The sequence below is a fragment of the Lissotriton helveticus genome, chromosome 8, assembly GCF_964261635.1.
Source record: "Lissotriton helveticus chromosome 8, aLisHel1.1, whole genome shotgun sequence".
In the NCBI taxonomy this organism is placed as follows: Eukaryota; Metazoa; Chordata; class Amphibia; order Caudata; family Salamandridae; genus Lissotriton; species Lissotriton helveticus.
In genome coordinates this window covers 180432811-180457315 of record NC_136069.1, presented here as the reverse complement: position 1 = coordinate 180457315, position 24505 = coordinate 180432811, and the positions used below count along the sequence as shown (strand labels likewise).

Below are 24505 nucleotides of genomic sequence, written 5' to 3'. Positions count from 1 at the left end.
GAAAAGGTGCCGCCTCAAAAAAGGTGCCGCCCAGGGCGGACCGCCCCCGCGCAAACCCCCCTATGCTACGCGGCTGCTCAGATTCCAATCGGTCGAGCAATCCTAGGATTCAAGTCTGCCCGAATAAGAGACAGCAGGCAAAACATTCAGTCAAAACCTACTCACACAAAGACAGATGCAGGCTAGGTATCTGCTAAGTCTAATAACTGATCCTATCACTTCCAACAAAAGCTAGCCCGCAGGATCTGCTTTTCGCAGGCCCAACCTTACTATGATTTCCTGAAACGTAGGAGGCCCAAGGCAGATGTTAACTAAAGACGAAGCATTAAAATGTGTCAAGGCCAGGGCTCTGATTTCCTTTGCTTGCAGGAAACATTGGCACTGTCTACGGTTCTGATGCCAGGCTTTTATGGACTACACAGAATGGCTACTAAAATAAATCACTTCGGATATCCGTCAGGTGGCCTTGCAATCTACAAAGCCACAACTGTTAATCTTGACATTGCCATGATTGGAAAGGATTGCCAATCACTTTTGGCTGCCCCCATTAAGGGGTGTAATCTCAACAAGAGGGTGAATTAAATTCTGTTGATGACGTGTTTTTATACATCCACAGAAGCAGTAACGACACAGGGCACCCTGGTGCTGAATAACAGATGTGTACTGTTCCTCAATTCAAATGCACTTATTATAGTGACCTCAGAAGGATGAAAGGCTGGGATCAAATAAGGTTCCTGGAGCGGATCCTATATATTAGTTTGCTGTGCCACAGGACCCAGCATGTATTACATACATATTTATTTTTTCTGATCCACATACGTAAACTAAATGAAAATAATATTTGATGATTCGATTTGCTAATCCTGAGAGACAGAATTTCTACTCGGCCAAAATCAGGAAATAACATTTGATAGAAGACCGTATATCCCCCTTCTCCCCTAGGTACCCAAAGAAACAAACATATTGAAAGATTTATGCCTGGAGGAAGCCAAGGGGGACTCAGTGATCAATGCGACTACTTAATAATGCACTCTTGCCAGAGGCAGAGTTTGAATGTAGAAGGGTCTCTGGCTGCGTGTGTCTATACCACTGTACTATCTACGAACACAAGGATGCTCTGTAGCCAGAGAATGATTGGCTATATTAACTGGCCAACCAGAGAATTCTGATAACAATCGGGAATGTTTATGAATCACTTCTGCACCTCTTACCACATTTCTGCCCCTTTCTCATACCGTATCAATCATTACTAAAACCCAATTTAATGTTGCTCAATTCACAAACCTCAGAAGGGTGGAAGGCTGAGTTAACCTTGCAGGATGCGAACTAATGACCTACCGCTCTCAATAGGAAACATCTATCTCACTGAGCTATCTTGCCAGCTAAAGAGCTACATCCAGAGACAGCCTACTGACCTCATGGAAAAGCTGTAAGAAGAGAATCATTTATATATTATGCTAGGGCATTTGTTAAAGTTTCATGCAGCAATCTTGTCAGGATTTCTAACATGACTACTAGGAAAATGGCTCTGATTCAGTGGAGGAGGCAGGTAGCTCAAACACTGAGAGTTCTCTCCAAATTAACCCTAATTAACTTTCTATCCTGGTGCTTCATGACCCTCGCCATCTCATCTAACGCAGAATAATCTAGTGATCTAAATTCAACAACTGGATACTAGGAAAGCACAACCACCTCTTCTGGCATAACCTCACTGCCTCCTCTGGAGCCTCAGCGTATAACCACCTTGAATTCACATATCTACACGGCTAAGAAACTAAACATGTCTGGGGGCAGTGCCACACCAGGAACCAGGACATCTCCAGATCAGTGACCAAAATAGGTAAGATGGTAAAAAACCAGAAGAAAGGCTCTGGAACAGCATTCCAGCTGATGCAAGCACTGCCCTACCCTTCCAAAGTTCAGAAAGAATCTGTAGACACATCTCTAAGAAACAGTACCACAACTCACCAGTTTTTCTTTTACCTACCTCCCATGTATGATTGATTCGCCTGTGTTGCGGTACTTCCCCGCTAGCTTCTCCCTGCTCAAGTAGCAATACATACAAACATACATACATATGGCTCTAAGTAATGAAATACCCTACTGCCTCTACAATTAGTGGAACCCTCCCTCTGTGTTCCAACAGGGTGCAATCAAAGAAGGGTACGTGTGGCCAATATGTTAATTCATAACCTGGATTCATACCTTGAAGAGATCTCACATGCGTGCCTCTGTCTTTACTTTCATTATGTCTCTGTTCTGTCTGGAGCACTAACAGTAAGACAACATTCAAGGCCACATATAAAGAGCGTCTGTGCTGGTGTAGGTAGGGAAGTGACAATGATAACTCAGGAACATGGCAAGCTGTCACCAGTGCTTTCTCAAGAACTGAGGTTAGAGTTGGTGCAGCCTGTTGTGCCAGCCCATTGGGATAGGAAGTGTTAATGGCTGCCACCCATCGCTGAAACCCAAAGTGGTACAATATGTTCCTTAACTATGCCAATGACAAACACTACTGTAACGACTTAAGAGCCAATACTTTATTTGTAAAACCATAAGTGCCAGGGCCCTCGTCAGGAGGCCACTGTTGCTTGCACCATGTATTGTCCCTGCCAGCGCTACCAATGACAGTACCAACACAGCTACTAACCATCACACCCCCTACATGTGTTGCAATTCAGACTATTCCAGCCCACCAAAGCTGTAAGAACAGCTTGGGTGGAAGGTAAATGTATATTGAATTAATAAAAAACAATTGTCTGTGCTCATCTCTAAATTAAACAAACAGTGCCACCATGTGCCAAACTATAATAAGTGCTGGTGATTACAATTAAGGGCTGGTGCCCAGCACCGGAAACCATCTACTCAAATTAAGCACAGTGAAGTGCTGATGCTTAAAGCCACTGTTACTTTGAAATCAGGCAAAAATTAAATTGGTGCTCAATTCCAAATCATGGTTCAGTGCGAACTGCATTTAGACCTGGCTTTTTTGCCCAGGTACTATCAGCAAATAATAATTGGGGAAATGTGTGTGGCAAAATAGAGCACAAATCACAAAAACATGAGATAAAACTGGTTGGAAAGACTGTTACAGAGCATTATTCCCCACTGCCTATGTATGGGAATCTGGGGTAAAAGGTACCCAGGGAAATGCAGTGGAATGAGGTCACACAACAGGCAGGAGGAAGCGCCAAGGAAGAGAGGGACAACAGAAGAGAGAGGTGGGAAGGTAAAATATGTGCTCAAACTCCTTTGGAATGGTTACAGACTTCAGAGGGAGCTAAAACACAGATGAAAAGATTAGAACCAAGATCAGGGAGACAGAGAGACAAGAGAAAACTGAATAAGGAAGAAAGGGATGGAGGGGCAGGAAACATGTGCAGAAAGAGGGTGGGCTGTGAGGGGAAAAGGAAGAGAAGGTGAAAAGTAAAGAAGAAACACAGTGACCTGGCAAGGGTGTCGGTCTGCCAGAGCTCGGGCCTTCCTTTTTGCAACAACATGTACATTCATCAGTTTGACGTTGTCATCCTACACAGTTACATTTAAAATGACACTTTCGTCAAAAAAGGTGTTGTCGCTTTAAGTTCGTAAGGCCCGTAATTGGTGATACCATTTTACGTCCATATCACACAGGACAGGTAAACCACTGCAAAGTGTTTGCTGGTCTTCGGTCCTGTGTTTTGTGAAGTGGCATCTGCAGAAGCAGGATGCAAAGGGTTATCTTCGACTCCATCTCCTGCTCAGAAGTGCTGTTATAAAGGGTTCTTTTAATCGTATTTTCGTCTTGCAGGTTGTTTTCATACGTTTTGTTGCACATTATATTTTTCAGGATTATTTTGGGATTGAACCTGTGCCATAGGGTCGTCGGATGTCTGTATATTGCATTAGGACAGAGTCAAGACAGGGTTGTGTTGCAGGAAGGATTATTGAGTAACAAGGCGGCAAGCAGTGGCTGAGAGCAGGAAACTGGTGTGTTGAGTCTTTCTCATAGAAGATAAGCAGAAAACACAGGACCCAGGGGTAGCTGACGCCGACCTGGAACACCCAGAGCAGAAAGAATTGTTTTATGGAACGTCCATCAGCCAATCCAGGCCCGCTAATCTTCACCCAGTGACAGGCCACCAGGACCTTGTAAAGTGCGAAAGGCAAGAAACGGTGGAAGGGGTAATTCTGCGATCATTAGAGGCTGGCATGAAGGGATCATGGGTCAGGTTAGGGTGAGCGAGACCTATCATCATTGGGGTCCAGGATGGTCCTTATTAGTGAGATTAGAGAGGAAGACCTTCTCTTTTCTTAAATCATAGAAGTGGCTAGGGAGTACAACGTGGGAAATCCTTGGCACAGTCCCCCTATGCCGCCCCGTTCTGGAGTTCATCTGCTCCGATCAACATGGCATGACTTCCTGCTCAGAGGACTCATGTTATAGGCCCTCAGAGAAGTGATCTACTAGGATCTTCGTGTTGTTCCCCAGGTGAGTACTCAAATCTGCAGGAGAAGGGTTTCCCAGGCCATGATCTAACTAGCAGTGACTAAGGCAGATGGCCCTAGTTATTGGATGGAGGTATTTTCTGGTAACCCTGTTGGAGAGGCTGCTTCCTAGCGCTTCATGGCTTGTCATGTCTGCTACCCTAGTAAGTATGTTTTACGGACAAGTGGAGCGGAGGTGATTCGGGAGCCCATGTATGTGTGTTAGGAGCACCAACATAGTGGGTCGCAATTTAAGACACTTTTCGGGAAGATGTCCTTCCTTGGACCCACTGCACACTACGGCCGATCCGTCCCTCTTTCCGCGCAGTCTGTGACAGGTCATAGTTCAGCAAGACCCAGCTGGTCAGTCTGCAACCTGCAAGAATTGACACATGAACAAGGAAAGATCTTCTACAAGTGCACAAGTGAGACAAAGGGATGTGCTCTGTGCTCACCCCCCTCCCCATATTGACATGAGCTCCATCTGAATTATTGGCTTTGGTTGGCTGAAACCTGTCGAGAGTGAATTAACATTTTTTGCTAATATTAGGGATGTCGCCTGTCACCATGAATTCTGAGACACTGTAACTTTTTAGGGATGTCTTTACTCCATGGAACTGGACTGTACACTATAACGTTGCACATTTAAAGAATCCGGTTGTTTCTGTTCGGATATGACTGTGAGGTGTCACATTTTCTGACTTCTTAAATCCTTATCTGAATAAAAACCCTTACTACCCGAGCTAAAGGACAAAAAGTCAGTTCTTGGCATTTCAGCCAGAGATGCAGACGGAGGTCACAAACACGAGGCGATACTTATTATCAGAGAGGCTGTCCACACCTCCGAGTCTACTAGGCCTAACGCGAGGAGTCAATCACGCCTTTCTTTAAAATTCAGGCCCATGGTTCTTGCTCGCTGACAAACACATACATACCACGAGATAAAAATAAACCAGCCCAGAATCCCGCGGAAGAGACCGGTGTCGGAGCGGAGAGTTCAGCCACGCGATTATGCGAGTCTCGAGGACGGGAAGAGACGACATCGGAGAGACGAAGAGTTACGTGTTCGAGGAAAACTTGTCGTAGCGGATTGTGGGAGATGCCAGTCAGTGGAGGTTACTTCAGCGTGACAGTAACGCAGTGCAGGTGAAATAGAGCATGCCCCGTGTGCTGACTGTGCGCGCGCAGGCCACAGTATCTCGAGCGCTCTTGACAGGACAGCGTTCATCACCGGAAGTCCGGTGTTCTATAATCCACTGTCCCCCATGTGGCAGTGTCCCCTCATCGTTGTGCGCATGCGCACTAATGGTGCGCATGCGCATTTTAATTTTCATGACGTCTCACTACCCCGCCCATCAGGGACTGTACCCCCTGTTTGTGCACACATTTACGCAAGTGTGGGTGGGGCCAGTTCTATGTTGCCCGTCGCGCGCGCGAGCGCCTCCGCCGCTGTGATTAGTCAGCTCTGGCAGGCGCTGCGATGGCGCTTCCTACCAGAGGCAGCCTCGGCGGCAGAGGGGCAGCGCTGCGGGCGGACGCGCCTGAGGCGACCCTGCTTTGACCGGCGGCAGCAGCAGCAGCATGTCCCGCTGCGGCTGACGGGGGAGCCCGGGGCTGCCGCCACCTCTCCGCCGACCCCCGCCCGTGAGCCTGAGGCGACCCTGCTTTGACCGGCGGCAGCAGCAGCATGTCCCGCTGCGGCTGACGGGGGAGCCCGGGGCTGCCGCCACCTCTCCGCCGACCCCCGCCCGTGAGCATGGAGCCCGCCGCCGCCGTGCCCCCGCTCAAGGAGGTGCACTGGAGTTCGGCCTCGCTGCCCCTGGACCAGCTCATCAGCTCCTACAGGCTGGCGGCTGCCCCAGGTAGTGCGTCTGGACACCGATGAGTGCAGCGGCGCCGCGCCGGGAGGGGCCTGTGGGGAGCGGGGAGCCATGGTCCGACGCACCGGCTACGGTCACTGGCTGTGCAGGCGGCACCGGGCGCAACCAGCAGCTCTCCTGACTGACCTCAGCCTCCCCTTCAAAGGAATGGCTGCGGCATCAGCTCTGGAGATTTTAATTCATATTAGAGTAGAATTCCTTTCTTAGGTATTACAACGTTCAACAGAAGTGCAGGTGACTTAAATACCAAGGGACAGATTTAAAAGCCCCTTGCGCCACTTTTGCGTCACTTTTCCTATGTTAAAAATGACGCAAAAGTGGCGCAAGGGGCTTGTAAATAAGCCCCCAAGTTTGGGGGGCGGTCAAGGTTGCGAATTTGCAACCGAGACACAACCAACTTTATTTCTCCTTGGACTCCAATTAGGAGTGATATTGTACTTGGGACAAGTTGAGGATGGTTGCTTGTCTAAAAAGAAGCCGATCTCTTGTTCAAAACGAAGACAGACTTGTGTGAAGTAGTTACCGTCCCACCGTCTCCCTACCTCCTTGCTGTTGTGAGTACCAGTGTTCTGAATATGATAGGTCGCTGAGGAGTCCTGGTGCTGTAATTATGCCATACATCCCCACCGGACGCTTGTGTGGCATGGATCTCTACCTGGCATGCCCCTCAACTCTGCTTCATTTTCTGATGATTTGTTTGTTGGGCTACAAGAGAGTAGTAGAATTGGGGGTCTCTCTATCGCCCTCTCTTTCTATCGCCCTCTCTCTCTCTCTCTATCGCCCTCTCTCTCTCTCTCTCTCTCTCTATCGCCCCCTCTCTCTCTATCGCCCTCTCTCTCTCTCTATCGCTCTCTCTCTCTCTATCGCCCTCTCTCCCTCTATCGCTCTCTCTATCGCCCTCTCTCCCTCTCTCTATCGCCCTCTCTCCCTCTCTCTATCGCCCTCTCTCCCTCTCTCTATCGCCCTCTCTCCCCCTCTCTATCGCCCTCTCTCCCCCTCTCTATCGCCCTCTCTCCCCCTCTCGCCCTCTCTCTCTCTATCGCCCTCTCTCTCTCTCTATCGCCCTCTCTCTCTCTCTATCGCCCTCTCCCTCTCTCTATCGCCCTCCCTCTCTCTATCGCCCTCCCTCTCTCTATCGCCCTCCCTCTCTCTATCGCCCTCCCTCTCTCTATCGCCCTCCCTCTCTCTATCGCCCTCTCTCTCCCTCTCTCTCTATCGCCCTCTCTCTCCCTCTCTCTATCGCCCTCCCTCTCTCTATCGCCCTCCCTCTCTCTATCGCCCTCTCTCCCCCTCTCTATCGCCCTTTCTCGCCCTCTCTCCCTCTCTCTATCGCCCTCCCTCTCTCTATCGCCCTCCCTCTCTCTATCGCCCTCCCTCTCTCTATCGCCCTCCCTCTCTCTATCGCCCTCCCTCTCTCTATCGCCCTCCCTCTCTCTATCGCCCTCCCTCTCTCTCTCTCTATCGCCCTCCCTCTCTCTCTCTCTATCGCCCTCCCTCTCTCTCTCTCTATCGCCCTCTCTCCCTCTCTCTATCGCCCTCTCTCCCTCTCTCTATTGCCCTTTCTCGCCCTCTCTCCCCCTCTCTATCGCCCTTTCTCGCCCTCTCTCCCTCTCTCTATCGCCCTCTCTCTATCGCCCTCTCTCTATCGCCCTTTCTCGCCCTCTCTCCCTCTCTCTATCGCCCTCCCTCTCTCTATCGCCCACCCTCTCTCTATCGCCCTCCCTCTCTCTATCGCCCTCCCTCTCTCTATCGCCCTCCCTCTCTCTATCGCCCTCCCTCTCTCTATCGCCCTCCCTCTCTCTCTATCGCCCTCCCTCTCTCTATCGCCCTCCCTCTCTCTCTATCGCCCTCCCTCTCTCTATCGCCCTCTCTCTATCGCCCTTTCTCGCCCTCTCTCCCTCTCTCTATCGCCCTCTCTCTATCGCCCTCCCTCTCTCTATCGCCCTCCCTCTCTCTATCGCCCTCCCTCGCCCTCCCTCTCTCTATCGCCCTCTCTCTCTCTATCGCCCTCTCTCTCTCTATCGCCCTCTCTCTCTCTATCGCCCTCTCTCTCTCTCTATCGCCCTCCCTCTCTCTATCGCCCTCCCTCTCTCTATCGCCCTCCCTCTCTCTCTATCGCCCTCCCTCTCTCTATCGCCCTCCCTCTCTCTATCGCCCTCCCTCCCTCTATCGCCCTCCCTCTCTCTATCGCCCTCTCTCTCTCTATCGCCCTCTCTCTCTCTATCGCCCTCTCTCTCTCTATCGCCCTCTCTCTCTCTATCGCCCTCTCTCTCTCTATCGCCCTCTCTCTCTCTATCGCCCTCTCTCTCTCTATCGCCCTCTCTCTCTCTATCGCCCTCTCTCTCTCTATCGCCCTCCCTCTCTCTATCGCCCTCTCTCTATCGCCCTTTCTCGCCCTCTCTCCCTCTCTCTATCGCCCTCTCTCTATCGCCCTCCCTCTCTCTATCGCCCTCCCTCTCTCTATCGCCCTCCCTCGCCCTCCCTCTCTCTATCGCCCTCTCTCTCTCTATCGCCCTCTCTCTCTCTATCGCCCTCTCTCTCTCTATCGCCCTCTCTCTCTCTATCGCCCTCTCTCTCTCTCTATCGCCCTCCCTCTCTCTATCGCCCTCCCTCTCTCTATCGCCCTCCCTCTCTCTCTATCGCCCTCCCTCTCTCTATCGCCCTCCCTCTCTCTATCGCCCTCCCTCCCTCTATCGCCCTCCCTCTCTCTATCGCCCTCTCTCTCTCTATCGCCCTCTCTCTCTCTATCGCCCTCTCTCTCTCTATCGCCCTCTCTCTCTCTATCGCCCTCTCTCTCTCTATCGCCCTCTCTCTCTCTATCGCCCTCTCTCTCTCTATCGCCCTCTCTCTCTCTATCGCCCTCTCTCTCTCTATCGCCCTCTCTCTCTCTATCGCCCTCTCTCTCTCTATCGCCCTCTCTCTCTCTATCGCCCTCTCTCTCTCTATCGCCCTCTCTCTCTCTATCGCTCTCTCTCTCTCTATCGCTCTCTCTCTCTATCGCCCTCTCTCTCTCTATCGCCCTCTCTCTCTCTATCGCCCTCTCTCTCTCTATCGCCCTCTCTCTCTCTATCGCCCTCTCTCTCTCTATCGCCCTCTCTCTCTCTATCGCCCTCTCTCTCTCTATCGCCCTCTCTCTCTCTCTCTATCGCCCTCTCTCTCTCTCTCTCCCTCTCTCTCTCTCTATCGCCCTCTCTCTCTCTATCGCCCTCTCTCTCTCTATCGCCCTCTCTCTCTCTATCGCCCTCTCTCTCTCTCTCTATCGCCCTCTCTCTCTCTCTCTATCGCCCTCTCTCTCTCTCTATCGCCCTCTCTCTCTCTCTCTCTATCGCCCTCTCTCTCTCTCTCTATCGCCCTCTCTCTCTCTCTCTATCGCCCTCTCTCTCTCTCTCTATCGCCCTCTCTCTCTCTCTCTATCGCCCTCTCTCTCTCTATCGCCCTCTCTCTCTATCGCCCTCTCTCTCTCTATCGCCCTCTCTCTCTCTATCGCCCTCTCTCTCTCTATCGCCCTCTCTCTCTCTATCGCCCTCTCTCTCTCTATCGCCCTCTCTCTCTCTATCGCCCTCTCTCTCTCTATCGCCCTCTCTCTCTCTATCGCCCTCTCTCTCTCTATCGCCCTCTCTCTCTATCGCCCTCTCTCTCTCTATCGCTCTCTCTCTCTCTCTATCGCTCTCTCTCTCTCTCTATCGCCCCCTCTCTCTCTCTATCGCCCTCCCTCTCTCTCTATCGCCCTCCCTCTCTCTCTCTATCGCCCTCCCTCTCTCTCTCTATCGCCCTCCCTCTCTCTCTCTATCGCCCTCCCTCCCTCTCTCTATCGCCCTCCCTCCCTCTCTCTATCGCCCTCCCTCCCTCTCTCTATCGCCCTCCCTCCCTCTCTCTATCGCCCTCCCTCCCTCTCTCTATCGCCCTCCCTCCCTCTCTCTATCGCCCCCTCTCTCTATCGCCCTCTCTCTCTCTCTATCGCCCTCCCTCTCTCTCTCTATCGCCCTCCCATCTCTCTCTATCGCCCTCCCTCTCTCTAGCGCCCTGTTCTCTTCTCTTCTCAAGTGCTGATCTGCTGCTCTCTTCCACCCTGCCTCCTTCTCTAACTCCCTGTTCTCTTGTCATCTCACGTGCTGAACTGCTGCTCTCTTCCACCCTGCCTCCTTCTCTAACTCCCTGTTCTCTTGTCATCTCACGTGCTGAACTGCTGCTCTCTTCCACCCCGCCTCCTTCTCTAACTCCCTGTTCTCTTCTCTTCTCACGTGCTGATCTGCTGCTCTCTTCCACCACACCTCCTTCTTTAACTCCCTGTTCTCTTTTACTGTGCTTATCTGCTTTTCTCTTTCACCCCGCCTCCTTCTCTAACTCCCGGTTCTCTCAGACACAACCACACCACACACAACCAAACCACACGCGCAACCAGACACAACCACACACATGTTTATAAGCATTTTATCTTCTTTATTTCTCAAGCTCACTAATGCAAATGAAAACCTGTACAGCAGTGTCCTTACTGCAGTTTTCAGAATTGTAGCCAAGAAGTATCTACACCTACCAGAATGGCAACAATTGCTGCTTAGCCGACGAATTCCTTGACCACCCAACATTGGTTCTTGGATTATGCCTGCCATTATTATAAAACTGTTAACACATTTTTGCACACCATGTAACTTGCCTTATCTGCATACTCTCTGCTAATTTTATGTTATCAATTTGCAGGATTATGGCGGTATGCAGAGACCTGGAATTGTTGTCGACTACCAGACAAATCTGGTATTTGGTCGGCCTGCTGGAAGGTGGATGAAAAGAAAGATGATGCAATCGCTTAATAAACCCATTGGAGGGGCGTTTGTCGACAAAAAACCTAAATTGAGAAAACCTGGATCAAATGGCAATGCGGTCAAAAAAGGTATGTTTCTAGATAGACAGCTTCTGTTTTTTAGGTTTCGCCTCTCACCCCTGGACCAGAGTACCCCTACTCACCCCTAGATCTGAGCACCCGCTACTCACCCCTGGACCTGAGCACCCGCTACTCACCCCTGGACCTGAGCACCCGCTACTCACCCCTGGACCTGAGCACCCGCTACTCACCCCTGGACCTGAGCACCCGCTACTCACCCCTGGACCTGAGCACCCGCCACTCAGCCCTGGACCTGAGCACCCGCCACTCAGCCCTGGACCTGAGCACCCGCCACTCAGCCCTGGACCTGAGCACCCGCCACTCAGCCCTGGACCTGAGCACCCGCCACTCAGCCCTGGACCTGAGCACCCGCCACTCAGCCCTGGACCTGAGCACCCGCCACTCAGCCCTGGACCTGAGCACCCGCCACTCAGCCCTGGACCTGAGCACCCGCCACTCAGCCCTGGACCTGAGCACCCGCCACTCAGCCCTGGACCAGAGCACCCGCCACTCAGCCCTGGACCTGAGCACCCGCCACTCAGCCCTGGACCTGAGCACCCGCCACTCAGCCCTGGACCTGAGCACCCGCCACTCAGCCCTGGACCTGAGCACCCGCCACTCAGCCCTGGACCTGAGCACCCGCCACTCAGCCCTGGACCTGAGCACCCGCCACTCAGCCCTGGACCTGAGCACCCGCCACTCAGCCCTGGACCTGAGCACCCGCCACTCACCCCTGGACCAGAGTACCCCCACTCACCCCTAGATCTGAGCACCCGCCACGCACCCCTGAACCAGAGCACCCGCCACGCACCCCTGGCCAGAGCACCCGCCACGCACCCCTGGCCAGAGCACCCGCCACGCACCCCTGGCCAGAGCACCCGCCACTCACCCCTGGATCTGAGCACACGCCACTCATCCGTGGACCAGAGCACCCCCCAGTTGAAAATTAACTTGGGTGAATCTGAAGGAGCTACATTTTAAGGTGTATTTCAGAGTGCAAAGTCTGTTACGATGAGACCCAGGGGCTTATTAGGTCTGTGGTGCATTGAACCTAGGGGGCAAGTCAGAAGTGCTCACTATATCCTAGTTGGCTATTATTACTAAACCTTAGGCTTCCATTAGAGTCTAATGGGCCCCTTTCACTTGGACGCAACGTGTTGCTTGTATCTGATTTAGGATATTACATAAAATGTGACAATCGTGGCAGATCAGCTCTTACCTGTGCCCTCAGCTCTTACCTGTGCCCTCAGCTCTTACCTGTGCCCTCAGCTCTTACCTGTGCCCTCAGCTATTACACCTGTGCCCTCAGCTCTTACACCTGTGCCCTCAGCTCTTACACCTGTGCCCTCAGCTCTTACACCTGTGCCCTCAGCTCTTACCCCTGTGCCCTCAGCTCTTACCCCTGTGCCCTCAGCTCTTACCCCTGTGCCCTCAGCTCTTACCCCTGTGCCCTCAGCTCTTACCCCTGTGCCCTCAGCTCTTACCCCTGTGCCCTCAGCTCTTACCCCTGTGCCCTCAGCTCTTACCCCTCAGCTCTTACCCCTCTGCCCTCAGCTCTTACCCTGTGCCACACATTGAATTGGAGATCTCTGCCTCGTTCACAGTTGATAGATGGACCATATCAGTAATATTCATTGGCAGTCTGGGATGGGACAAAAACCTGACTGGAGGTGGTAGGGGGGTTTTGGGGAACTTGGACGATCACATTGTTTAAAGTTTGTCACTGTTAATGTGTACTCGCCAGCCTGGCACGCTGCTGCAGCCGGTGACTGCTCCTCTGAACTCTTCTCTCTTTCCCAGAGCTTAACACCAAGATGATTGGCTTTGACGAGTTCTTGCCCATGCTGCAGACAATTGCGAAGAACAAGGACTAGGGTACCTATGATGACTTTGTGGAGGGGCTGAGGGTCTTCGACAAAGAAGCCAATGGCTCTGTGATGGGCGCTGAGTTGCGACATGTACTAGTCACTCTGGGTAAGAGGCCATTTTGGCACAGTACTATTTTCAAGGCAGAGTATAATTGACTGCTGAACTCCCCAGCCCCCCTGCAGTGTTCAGGGCCCCCCTTTCTGATTCCGAGCTTAGATTTCTACCCGCGTCTGGATATTACAGTTAATGTGCCCTGTTTCAGCCTAACAAAGTGTCCTATCAATCTCATTTAACTGTACATTCTTTTGGGGCGAGGGAGGACGGGGACACGGTTGGGTTACAAGTGGTTTTTGGATTGCCCCTTCTACAGGCTAGAGCTTTGACTGACTAATAGTTAGTCTTGGTGAGCCATGTCCTGGAAATTGGTGGCCTCCTTGTCTTGTGGGTAGCGGCCACTTCAGAACATCTGCTCTGTCTGGTTTTACCCTGGTGGCTGGCTAGTCTCATCAGCCAGTGCTGCTTCTGTGGCGGAAGTGTATTTGGTGGGTAAGTGCTGGGTCTGAAGCTGTGCGTGCTGCTGCATTCTGGGCAGTTAATCTGGAAGGTGTTTGATCGAAGCCTGTGTGCATTTTTGTCCTTTCCATTGTGCAGGTGAGAAGATGTGTGTGTGGCTGTGTCTGTGTGTGTGGCTGTGTCTGTGTGTGTGGCTGTGTCTGTGTGTGTGGCTGTGTCTGTGTGTGTGGCTGTGTCTGTGTGTGGCTGTGGCTGTGTCTGTGTGTGGCTGTGGCTGTGTCTGTGTGTGGCTGTGGCTGTGTCTGTGTGTGGCTGTGGCTGTGTCTGTGTGTGGCTGTGGCTGTGTCTGTGTGTGTGGCTGTGTCTGTGTGTGTGGCTGTGTCTGTGTGTGTGGCTGTGTCTGTGTGTGTGGCTGTGGCTGTGTGTGTGTGTGTGGCTGTGTGTGTGTGTGGCTGTGTGTGTGTGTGGCTGTGTGTGTGTGTGGCTGTGTGTGTGTGTGGCTGTGTGTGTGTGTGGCTGTGTGTGTGTGTGTGGCTGTGTGTGTGTGTGGCTGTGTGTGTGTGTGGCTGTGTGTGTGTGTGGCTGTGTGTGTGTGTGGCTGTGTGTGTGTGTGGCTGTGTGTGTGTGTGGCTGTGTGTGTGTGTGTCTGTGTGTGTGTGGCTGTGTCTGTGTGTGTGTGGCTGTGTCTGTGTGTGTGTGGCTGTGTCTGTGTGTGTGTGGCTGTGTCTGTGTGTGTGTGGCTGTGTCTGTGTGTGTGGCTGTGTCTGTGTGTGTGGCTGTGTCTGTGTGTGTGTGTGGCTGTGTCTGTGTGTGTGGCTGTGTCTGTGTGTGTGGCTGTGTCTGTGTGTGTGTGTGGCTGTGTCTGTGTGTGTGTCTGTGTGTGTGTGGCTGTGTCTGTGTGTGTGTGGCTGTGTCTGTGTGTGTGTGTGGCTGTGTCTGTGTGTGTGTGGCTGTGTCTGTGTGTGTGTGGCTGTGTCTGTGTGTGTGTGGCTGTGTCTGTGTGTGTGTGGCTGTGTCTGTGTGTGTGTGGCTGTGTCTGTGTGTCTGTGTGTGTGGCTGTGTCTGTGTGTGTGTGTGTGTGTGGCTGTGTCTGTGTGCGCGGCTCTGTCTGTGTGCGCGGCTGTGTCTGTGTGCGCGGCTGTGTCTGTGTGGGGCGCTCTTTCTGTGTGGGGCGCTCTGTCTGTGTGGGGCGCTCTGTCTGTGTGGGGCGCTCTGTCTGTGTGGGGCGCTCTGTCTGTGTGGGGCGCTCTGTCTGTGTGGGGCGCTCTGTCTGTGTGAGAGTGGCTCTATATGAATGTCAGTGCAATCCATCACGTCATTAACAATTACAGACCTTCACATCGCCAACACCTTGGCATTGGTTTGATAGTTGAAATAATTGGGCAGTGTGGTGGTTATAATATTAATTATGGGTATCTCAAAATAAAGGCTTTGTCAATGTGAAGGGCATGTCTTTGGAATTGGATGGCCTCTTCTCCCTATTTCATTTTTTTCCAAATCCTTCGGCTCTCTCATTGACCAATCTGTGTCCTTCAAAGGGCATGTCCAGAAAAGAGCACAGACTTCTGAGTCCCAGCTTACATTAAAGCACATTATAAAGCTTGCCCTTCATCTTAAACATTTGTGGTTCACGTTCCAGGAACTTGTCTTATCATTTGCCCAATGAGGCCCCACACTACTCTCCCACAGTTCTCATTAACACCTGTCAAAGTTTCTCTTACGCGGTCGCTTTTCTAATCGCCAACAACAGACAATGTGAGCTTGTTTGCCCTTCTTTGAAATAATTACATGAGTTCCCTCTCCATTTCATAATCCACCTCGAAGTGTGTTGTGTGAGCTACAAGGCACTTCTCTTGAGTAAACCTGAATACATTGCCTCTAAACATGGCTGGTGGACCAAACACTGCTGGCAGTTCATCTCTGGCTATGTTCTGTTATCTGCCGACATTCCATTAAATTCAGAGGCTGCTGTTTCATGATACTTTGATTTGCATCTCTGCACCACCACTGCCATGCACACACACACCACCACTGCCATGCACACACGGACACCAAAAAAGAATTTATGCAAAACATTGTCCTTTACAATGCCAGTAACTCAAACTTAAATGCTGCGAGACCTATTGCATTGCAAATGCTTATTTTATATAGCTTTGCTTTTGAAGCAATTGCACCTCCTTGTCTTTATCTTACGATGTTTACAGCTAAAGCACGAGTGCGTCAAAGGTCTCGCATTTGAGAGACTTTGATCTATTTGCATTGTAAATGACAATGTTTTTTTATTTGTCTTCAGAAAATCTACCAGAGGTTTTTCAAACCATTCAATCAGACTCGGTGTAACCCGTTGCCTTGCAGTCTGCCTTGGAGTCCTGCTCGCCTTGTCTCTTGGCTGTGCTCTTTTCCCTTGAGGGTTTCAGGTCACGGCCTGCTTGGTGGGGTTTGATTGCTTGCTTGTGGAGGGAGCGAGATTGCGGGTCATTCCCTAATAAGAGTCCCTGGTGTTTTTTAAACGCTTATCTGGCACACCCTGGTGGCAGAGTAGTTTCTAAAGGGTTTCTGTCCACATTGAAGGCCTTCTCTTCTAGGTTCCAACCAAGTTATTGTAGTTGAACTAGCAGTATGTGTATAAATTAACGTTTATTTATCTAAAAAAAATTCCAGGCTTACAAGGAACAAATAAAAAGGGAGAGCGTACTCATTGCTACAAGTATCCTAAACAACCCAACAGTCAAGTCCTGGTGCGTTTTCAGCTTGCCCTCGTGGGTGACTGGGATACCGAGTCCTGAGAGAGAGATACCAGCCCTCCAGCATTCTAAATCCCAAGTACTGAACTGACTAAAACCGTATAGAGAATTCTTGAGTCAGATTCTTGGCAAAACAAACTTAACTTAAACTGCTACTTACTTACTCCCTCCCACGTATTAGGCTTAGGTCAGGTACACCGGGGTAGGTGTAGTTAGAAGCACCATTGACGATTAGTCAATGTATATATGTATGTATATCTTTTATCCATTTTAAAGTATCATATGGCTAAGAAACCATATCAATGCTTTTACAGTATTATTTTATAATCCTGCTTTTACTATATGCATTCTACTTAACCCTAAGTATTGCAATTGTAGCGATTCATTTCTCTTGTATGAGAAAAGAGACTGATCAATAAATAACACCTTTTATTGAAAACGCCCGTCTCTTTTTTTCTCTACAATCTGGTGAAACTAAGAATGCACGTATTGACTGAGTAAAATAGCTGTCTTTTGTTTTCACACGACTCTAGAGATGTACTCTTGATCAGGGAGAGCAAAGTTGTCATGTTCTATGGTTGTCAGAAACTAAATCCCTTCTTGTCTATCCAGGGAGGTTAAAATCCTCCTCGCCTATTCGAGAAAGTTTCTAGTGAACTCTGAGCTAGCTGGCACACAAAATTTAAGTCTAATATAGTCCGTAGAAGACCTAGTTACCCTCTGTCCTACGTCTATATTATTGAAGATATTATTCCAATGCTCAGAGCCTATTGGGAATATAGGAACTACACTACACCCCACTGACCCCACTGGTGCGGCCCTCAGGCACAAACCACAGTGTAAATTTGGCCCCTGAGAGAACGTTTGTGAGTACCCATGACCTATGCTGTGCTTCCAAGCGCTGAGATACCCCCCTGGGGGTGATTCAAGCGCTATACACATTAAATAAAATCATTAATTAAATTAAACAGGTACACATGCTGCAAACGGATAAGTTAGTTACTATCAACAATTAGCTTGCAGCCTGTAATGCTGTGGATGCACTTGCACCCTTCCTGCCACCAGGGCTCACACTGCATATTGAATGTTCAGATCTGTGTACTCCTTCCTCAGCTTTGCAAATAACACTTCTTCCGTACTGAGTTTCACCCAAAAAATTGTAGTTTCGCAGGAAATGAATTTCTTGGAAATGTGATGCCCACCCTCAATATTCCAGTCATCGCCCCCTCTGTACAAGGACTCCTCGGAGCTCATGGGCGTTCATAGACCTGGCATGGATTTTTCCATCCTATGGTCTGTCTGGACATACTCTAAAATTTAGAAGTCCTGCATATGTTCTCCCCGTTGTAAGATGCCTTTTCTAATAATATATTCTTTCTGCTTTTTTGTGATCTGAAATCTGATTTCTTTACTTGCACTGTACACAAGACTTTTGCTGTTACTTTTGTAATAGTTGGTGTGCATTTGTTCTTGAGAATTTTGCTAAAGATGGTTTAAAACTTGTGTTTACTTTTAGGGTGAGAATCCCTTTGAAATCGTTGAACAAACGGGAGAATCGGTAGTTGAGGAAACAACTGATGCGAATGATGAAGACAATGACCAAAACGAAAAGGAGGACATTGATGGTGAAAACGATGAAAATGAGGAGCAGATAATGTGGAGGCAGAAAGTGCAGATGCGGATGATGCTGCTGACCCAAATGATTACTCTGGGGACTTAACAACCACTGATGAAAAGTAGTTGAGAAACTGCCCTGAAAGACCAAACACTTTAGCACACTGCATTGGTGGACTTTAAGAACAATTTTCCGCAAAGTTGAGCAGTTCGTTCACCCTGCATGCATTCCACTTCTGTTTTAATTGCCTATGGGCAAACCGGTTTTAAGTTTAGTTTTTTTATTAAACTAAAGCTTGTATTAAGCACAGCAAATGCGTCAGTATTCTTCCAGTGTAAATTGATTTGTTCATGGTTACGTTTTGAGGAAATTTGAGCAGTTTGGGTTCTAAACATTCCAATGTGATTTTTTTTTCTCAGTTTTTAGCGCCCAATGTAGTGTTGTATATAATTCAAGCTGTTGTAGCAAAGAAACCCTGATTATGTCCTGCAGTAATAAAGGCTTACAACAAGATTATACACTTATTTTGCACCTCTCCTATATGGTACTGTCTACCTCAAAGAACGGGTACACTCAAGGTGGTGTATAATGTGTTTTATGCCCGGAGGTAGCGCCCCAGGGGGGAGCACTTGCCTGTTTAATGCTGATCAAAGGCTCTTTGCTGAGGTGTGAGATTGGAGAGGGGGGCCGAGGGTATTCTGGGTGACGAGGTGTTACTGTAAGGCCTGGTAGCCTCTGGATAATGAGCAGAGGTGGGGATGGCAAGAAATATCCGCTCTGCCTATGGGGGCCTTGTGACACCAGCTGGGTGATTCACCCACCGAGGTGTTCCTTTCTTGCTTTAAAGCGTTCGATTTGTCTTGTGTTTTTTCTGCACTTTTATTTAGCGCGAACCCTATCGGAAGGTATTGCAGCGCTTTAAATGAACACTAGTTACATCACACAAGGTCACTTTTTAAACCAGATAAACAAGCATTTTCGGAAATTATGTAGAATATTCCTTTTGTGGAGTGCTGCAGTCGGGCCGGAGCTGAATTTTAATCGGGGGGGGGACTGCAGTGATGGACTGCAGTGTGTCTGCTGTTAAACCAATGGCATAAATCACGCCAAGCCAGACTCTGTACCCACAGGCACCAGCTCCCGACTGTCAGGGTGGTCGGGAGGCAGCTGGAAAGGTCTGAGGTACCAGGGAGAGGGGGCTGGACACAGACAGGGACGGAGGAACAAAGGAAGCAAGAAAGAGCGGGAAAGACTAGGAAGGAAAGGAGAGGAGGAAGAAAATAATATGATAAGGAAGAAGGAGGAGGGGCGAAGAGAGGGATAAACGGAGGAGGGGGTTATGAGGGAGGAGAACAGAAGTGGATTGACAGAATACAGACTACGGAAATAAAGCGCGAAAACGAAGGAAGCAGTTGAGGCAGGCATGCAGGGTGGAAGGAGTAGAGGGGAAAGATCAACAGGATAGAAAGAAGAGAATGGAAGGAATAAAGCTGGAAAGCTGCACATTGGGGACACAAGAAATAATGAGCAGAAGTAGAGACAGAGAAAAGCAGAAGCACAGAGAAAGAGACTGAAGAGGATGGGGCAATGTTGGAAAGAACGAGGAATGAGGTAAGAAAGAGAAAACCGGAGCGAGAACAAGGAAGGTTGAATGAAGAAGAGGAAATCAAATAAGGAAGGCAGTAATAAAGAAGATATGAGAATACAGGTGATGAAGTTGTAGAAAATATGGAGGAAGGGGAAGAAAGGAGAAAGTACACCAAAGCATGTAAGAAAATAAAAGATGCATCGAAGATGAAGAATGGGAGACGGAGATTGACAAAGAGGAATACATGAAGGAGGAGACTGAGGGAAGGTGATAGAAATGGGAGGAAAGTGAACAAGTCAGTGTAAAGTGGTAGGTGGAATGAAGCATGGGCCGCAAAGAACACCAAATAAAAAGCGAGAAAAACTAGCTCTGGCATTGCGCGGAGTGGGGCGGGGGAGCGGCTTCCTTTCAAGTCTGATGCCGAGGCATGGTGTGGGATGTGGCTGGTGATGTGCACGCGCCTGGCTCACATGAACTGAATTGAATCTGCAGTTTGGGGAGACTTTTCGGAACAACTACACAAACACAATTAGGAGGGGACCCAAGGGAAAGTTTAACGACCGAGCTCTGGATACATTCCCTACAGTATACTCATAACAACAAAGGTACCAGAGGGTCAAATAGTGGCAAGTGTACTCGGACTGGGACTAGATACTGATACCAGCAGCTACACCCTGACTCTTATACAACTAGTAAGATAAGCCAAACCTGTGGATGGTCTTGAACACCCATCAGTCACCACTCGGAACCGCCCGTCATCATTTGGGGTTCCGTGAGAGACCCCCACACACACACACACCAAGATGTCTTATCACAAACAGGAATGGGCCGAGCAGATGACCATTGGTCCCTCCCCAGTCGGCACAGATGCCGGTTTGAAGTACCGACTGAAAGAGCGGTGCTTCACTTTTGCCCTGAGCCGCTGCCAGGTGGGGTGAGGTCTTCACACCTTACAATTCGGTGAATAACTGAAATTGTAAGAGGAGACGGGACATTGCACCTAGGAGTTCCAGGTGATATTTGTGCCAGTCTGTCTATTGATTCACTATTTGTTTATTTATTTCACAATTTGATTACACGTTTTGGTATTCATTTGCTGCAGTAGCCATAGTCGTCAAATAGGTCCTGAAGAAAGCAAGGCATAATGGCCGTGAATTGCTGAAACATGTTGACCACGTTCCACCATTAGACAGTGTATATCTTTACCTGTCTTGACTATTTTTAATGTTGGAAGAGGAAGCATTATCCGAATAAATTTGTTCTTCACTTCCCAATCCAATTTTATTTTTTTCACAACCGATTTTATTAAGGAATTCAAGCAAGGCAATCAATGTGGCACCCCACAATCAGGAGAAACCACCAAGCATTTGGATACATTACATCTAGCAGGATCGAAGGTCGAAATGAAATCATCACAAATCTTATTTATTTGAAACAACCCCCCATCCCATCCCATCCCAACTCCCCACCACCCTCAACTAATTCCACCCCGCAGTCCCACCCTAACCCTGTGCACGTGTAAAAAGGGGGAAACAGCGTTGTGTGAGTATAGTGTATCCGCCAAGGCGCAAGACACAGGCCCATGCAATGGGGGAGCTTAGGGCTCCTCTTCGGGGTCGATCGGGGGGTCCAGTGGCAAGTCCCTGTAATCGGCCCATCTTTTCCATATCTTAAAGTGCTTGCGAGGGCACCCTCGCGCTTCAAAGATCGGGCGCTCCAGACCCATACAGAAGTCTAGTCCCGCTTTCCATACACACAAAGGAGGTGCCCGTTCGTCTTTCCATGGTCTCTTGGCTAGGTCTCTTTTGGCTAATACAAGTCCCAACAGCAATAGATGGCGCTTATAGCAATTCCCCCCCATTCCTGCAAGAATATGGAGCAATCCCAGCCGGTGGGTGCGGGCTAGATCCCAGTGTAGTACCTCAGACAGGCAATTCCACACACCTCTCCAAAAGCCAGCTATCCCAGGACACAGCCACACCGTATGAAGCAGCGAGCCCATCTCCATCCCACAACGCAGGCATTCCGACGATTCAATCAGTCCCGCCTTCCAGAGGCGTTCACGGGTAAAATAAGCCCTGTGGAGAATTTTAAATTGAATAAACCTGAGCCTCATTGCGATGGCAGTGTCTCGTGGGGATTCCAGGGCCTCTCGCCAATCATCCTCGTCCATGGGACCAACATCTGCCTCCCAGGCCGTCCGCAGGGGAAGTAAATCAGAAGCGCAATGAGTGACCACCGTTTGGTATATCCGGGATACTTTTTTGTCACCGAGATCACCCATGAACAACTTCGCCTCAATAGGGCTGAATTCGGGGAGCGAGTCAAGATCGGCAATGTATGGTGTTAGCGCATGCCGGAGCTGTAAATACCGGAAGAATTGGGACCGTGGCATGTGGAACTCCGCACTGAGGTCCTGGAACGATTTAAGAGCACTGCCAGTCATTTAGGATGAGCAGGTGAGCTGCTTGGTAGTAGGACAGGAGGTCTGAGGTGGCGAGGCCCCCACAGTACGTAGATAAAAAGCACGTACGTAGCGCCACCCGGGCAGAACCCCCAGCCCATAGGAACCGCCCCAAGACCGAATTCACCTGCCGAAACCATGAGGTCGGGACCGGATGGGGATAATTTTGCAGTTGATACAGAAGGCGTGGAAGCGCTACCATCTTAAAGATGGCGGATCGGCCAAAGATATTAAGGGGCATTCGGGACCAAGTTTTCACGTCGGCTTGCACCCGCTCCCAGACCGGAAGTACAGAACGTTCCCACGTGAGGGTCGCAGATTCCGACAGGAACACTCCCAGGTATTGCAAGCCAGTGGTCGCCACCTGCAGGTCCAATGTCCAAGGGTCCGACACTGTGCCACCTCCAAGGACCCACAGGGTAGATTTACCCATGTTCAAATATAGGCCGAGACCTCTCCAAAGACCCGCATAATTTCCAACACTCGCGGCCCGGAGCGTCGCAGGTCCGTAAGGAAGAAGAGAACGTCATCAGCGTATAACGCGATCCTATCAGAGAGGCCCCAGGGCCACACAAAGCCACGCATCTGCGCGTCCATACGGACCCAGGCGGCCAACGGCTCCATAGCAAGGGCAAAGAGGTACGGGGATAAAGGGCATCCCTGCCGGGTCCCCCGGCCAATGTGGAAGGTCTCTGACACCGCCCCGGCAACACGCACAGTAGCTGTGATGTCCGTATAGAGCAGCTTAATATATGATAGAAATACGGGGCCCAGGTTAAGACGGGGCAGGAGCGCGAACAGAAACGTCCAGCTCACCAAGTCAAACGCTTTGTTAATATCAGCAAGCAACAAGGCCGCCTGCTCACCTGTGGCCCCCATGGCATCAATCGCAGCCCACGCGTGCCGAATATTATGGCGTGTAGCCCTACCGGGCATAAAGCCCGATTGATCGGGGTGTACCAGTTCCGTGATATACGGAAGCAACCGATTAGCCAGGGCCTTGGCCAGTATTTTGGCTTCTATGTTAAGCAGCGAGATAGGGCGATAAGAGTCGTGCCTATCAGGGGGCCTACCCGGTTTCTGGAAAACCACAAAAGCCTACCCTGCGCCGCTTCAAGCGCACGCCGAAAGTGGGGCCCTAGTTGCGTGTGGAACTTTTTATAGAATTCACAAGGGTAACCGCTCGGTCCGGGGGCTTTGCCCGCGTTAAGCTGTCCCAGAGCATCTCCCAGTTCTTCCGCTGTGAGAGGAGCATCCAGATAATGATGGGCGGTCATAGGGCTTACCACACCGTGTTGAGGACTGTATACCTGGGGCCCTGGTGACCGACACTGGGACGGAAAAATCCCGATTGGCACCGAGTGCATTCTGGAGCGAATGCTCCTTTAATGTACGTTTGATCCTCCTTGTAACTCACCCAGCCTTGTAAGGGTGTCCGAATGTAATATTGTAGTGCCAAGCACCAATCACGCCCGTGTAAGGGTGTCAGAATGTAATATTGTAGTGCAAGGCACCAATCACGGAGGAGTAAGAGGGGGAGCCAACCCTTTGCACACCAGAAGTGAAATTAAAAATATAACCGGCTCCTGAGCTGAGCTGTAGTCCAAATCATTGCAGCCCACAAAGGCGTAAGAGCCATGTCTAGTTATAAGGAGCGTGTGCGCACTCCGAGGGCCCTCTTGTTGTTACAGCCGGTAAGGCGTAAGTCAAAAAATTGCTCCGTCTGACCTTGAGGCATTAAGAGCCTAGGAGCAATTTGGGAACACAAGCGAAGGGCGTAATCCAAACTGGTATAAGTGGAACCTGATTGGGTTACGCCCCCCGGCTCGTAATCGGCTCTAATCCGCACTCAGCCACTTGGGAAGGCCTGTAGCGGATAAGCGCGAAACTGCGCCATGATAGGAAGTAGTCCCCGACGTACCCATGGAAGTACATTGTGAAGGTACTAGTTTGGGACAATATATAGTACCTACCTGCACTGAATACGGAACCCTTGGCATTAGTAAGATACCTTACCACCACCGACAGTGGCGTAGTAGTAACGCTGGAACCCCAGAGCGGGGCCAAGCTCTCCCAGCCCCGTCTGGATTTAGCGTCCAGTTGGGCCAACGTATGTAGAGTCAATCTATAAAATGAGAGCACGCCATCTCCACACCAACGTGAGCGTCTTAAGGCTGCGTGACCGGAAGTGTTAACCATTTCGTGTTATGACACAAAGACATCGTCTAGGCAGTTGAGGCATGAAGCTTATATGCAAATTGCACAGGCATTGCAACTAGAAGCGCACATTGGTAAAACCCCACCGGTCAAGGAACATTTCAAGTATCCCGCCCGTGGGCGAAAACAATTCCTGGCGGGAACACTTAGTAAGCGTGAGAAACCAAGGGACAGTAAATAATACAGAAAAGCTGCAAGATCCCTTCTATAACAGGTGGAAGTACATATGAACACATATAACAGAGATCCGTCAGGCCTTTATTGTAAAA

The 24505-nt window shown here is 50.1% G+C and overlaps 1 protein-coding gene and 1 long non-coding RNA gene across 2 annotated transcripts in view; one reads left to right on the top strand and one right to left on the bottom strand.

The window, feature by feature from the left end:
- KCNJ6 (potassium inwardly rectifying channel subfamily J member 6) overlaps positions 1-24505 on the bottom strand; it is a 1187709-nt gene that overhangs the window by 161843 nt on the left and 1001361 nt on the right. The gene's annotated exons all lie outside the window — the stretch shown is intronic.
- On the top strand, positions 10344-18491 carry LOC144772490 (uncharacterized). The gene is made up of 3 exons (XR_013599765.1): positions 10344-11235; positions 13027-13200; positions 17869-18491. It is a non-coding gene; the product is annotated as an uncharacterized LOC144772490 (long non-coding RNA).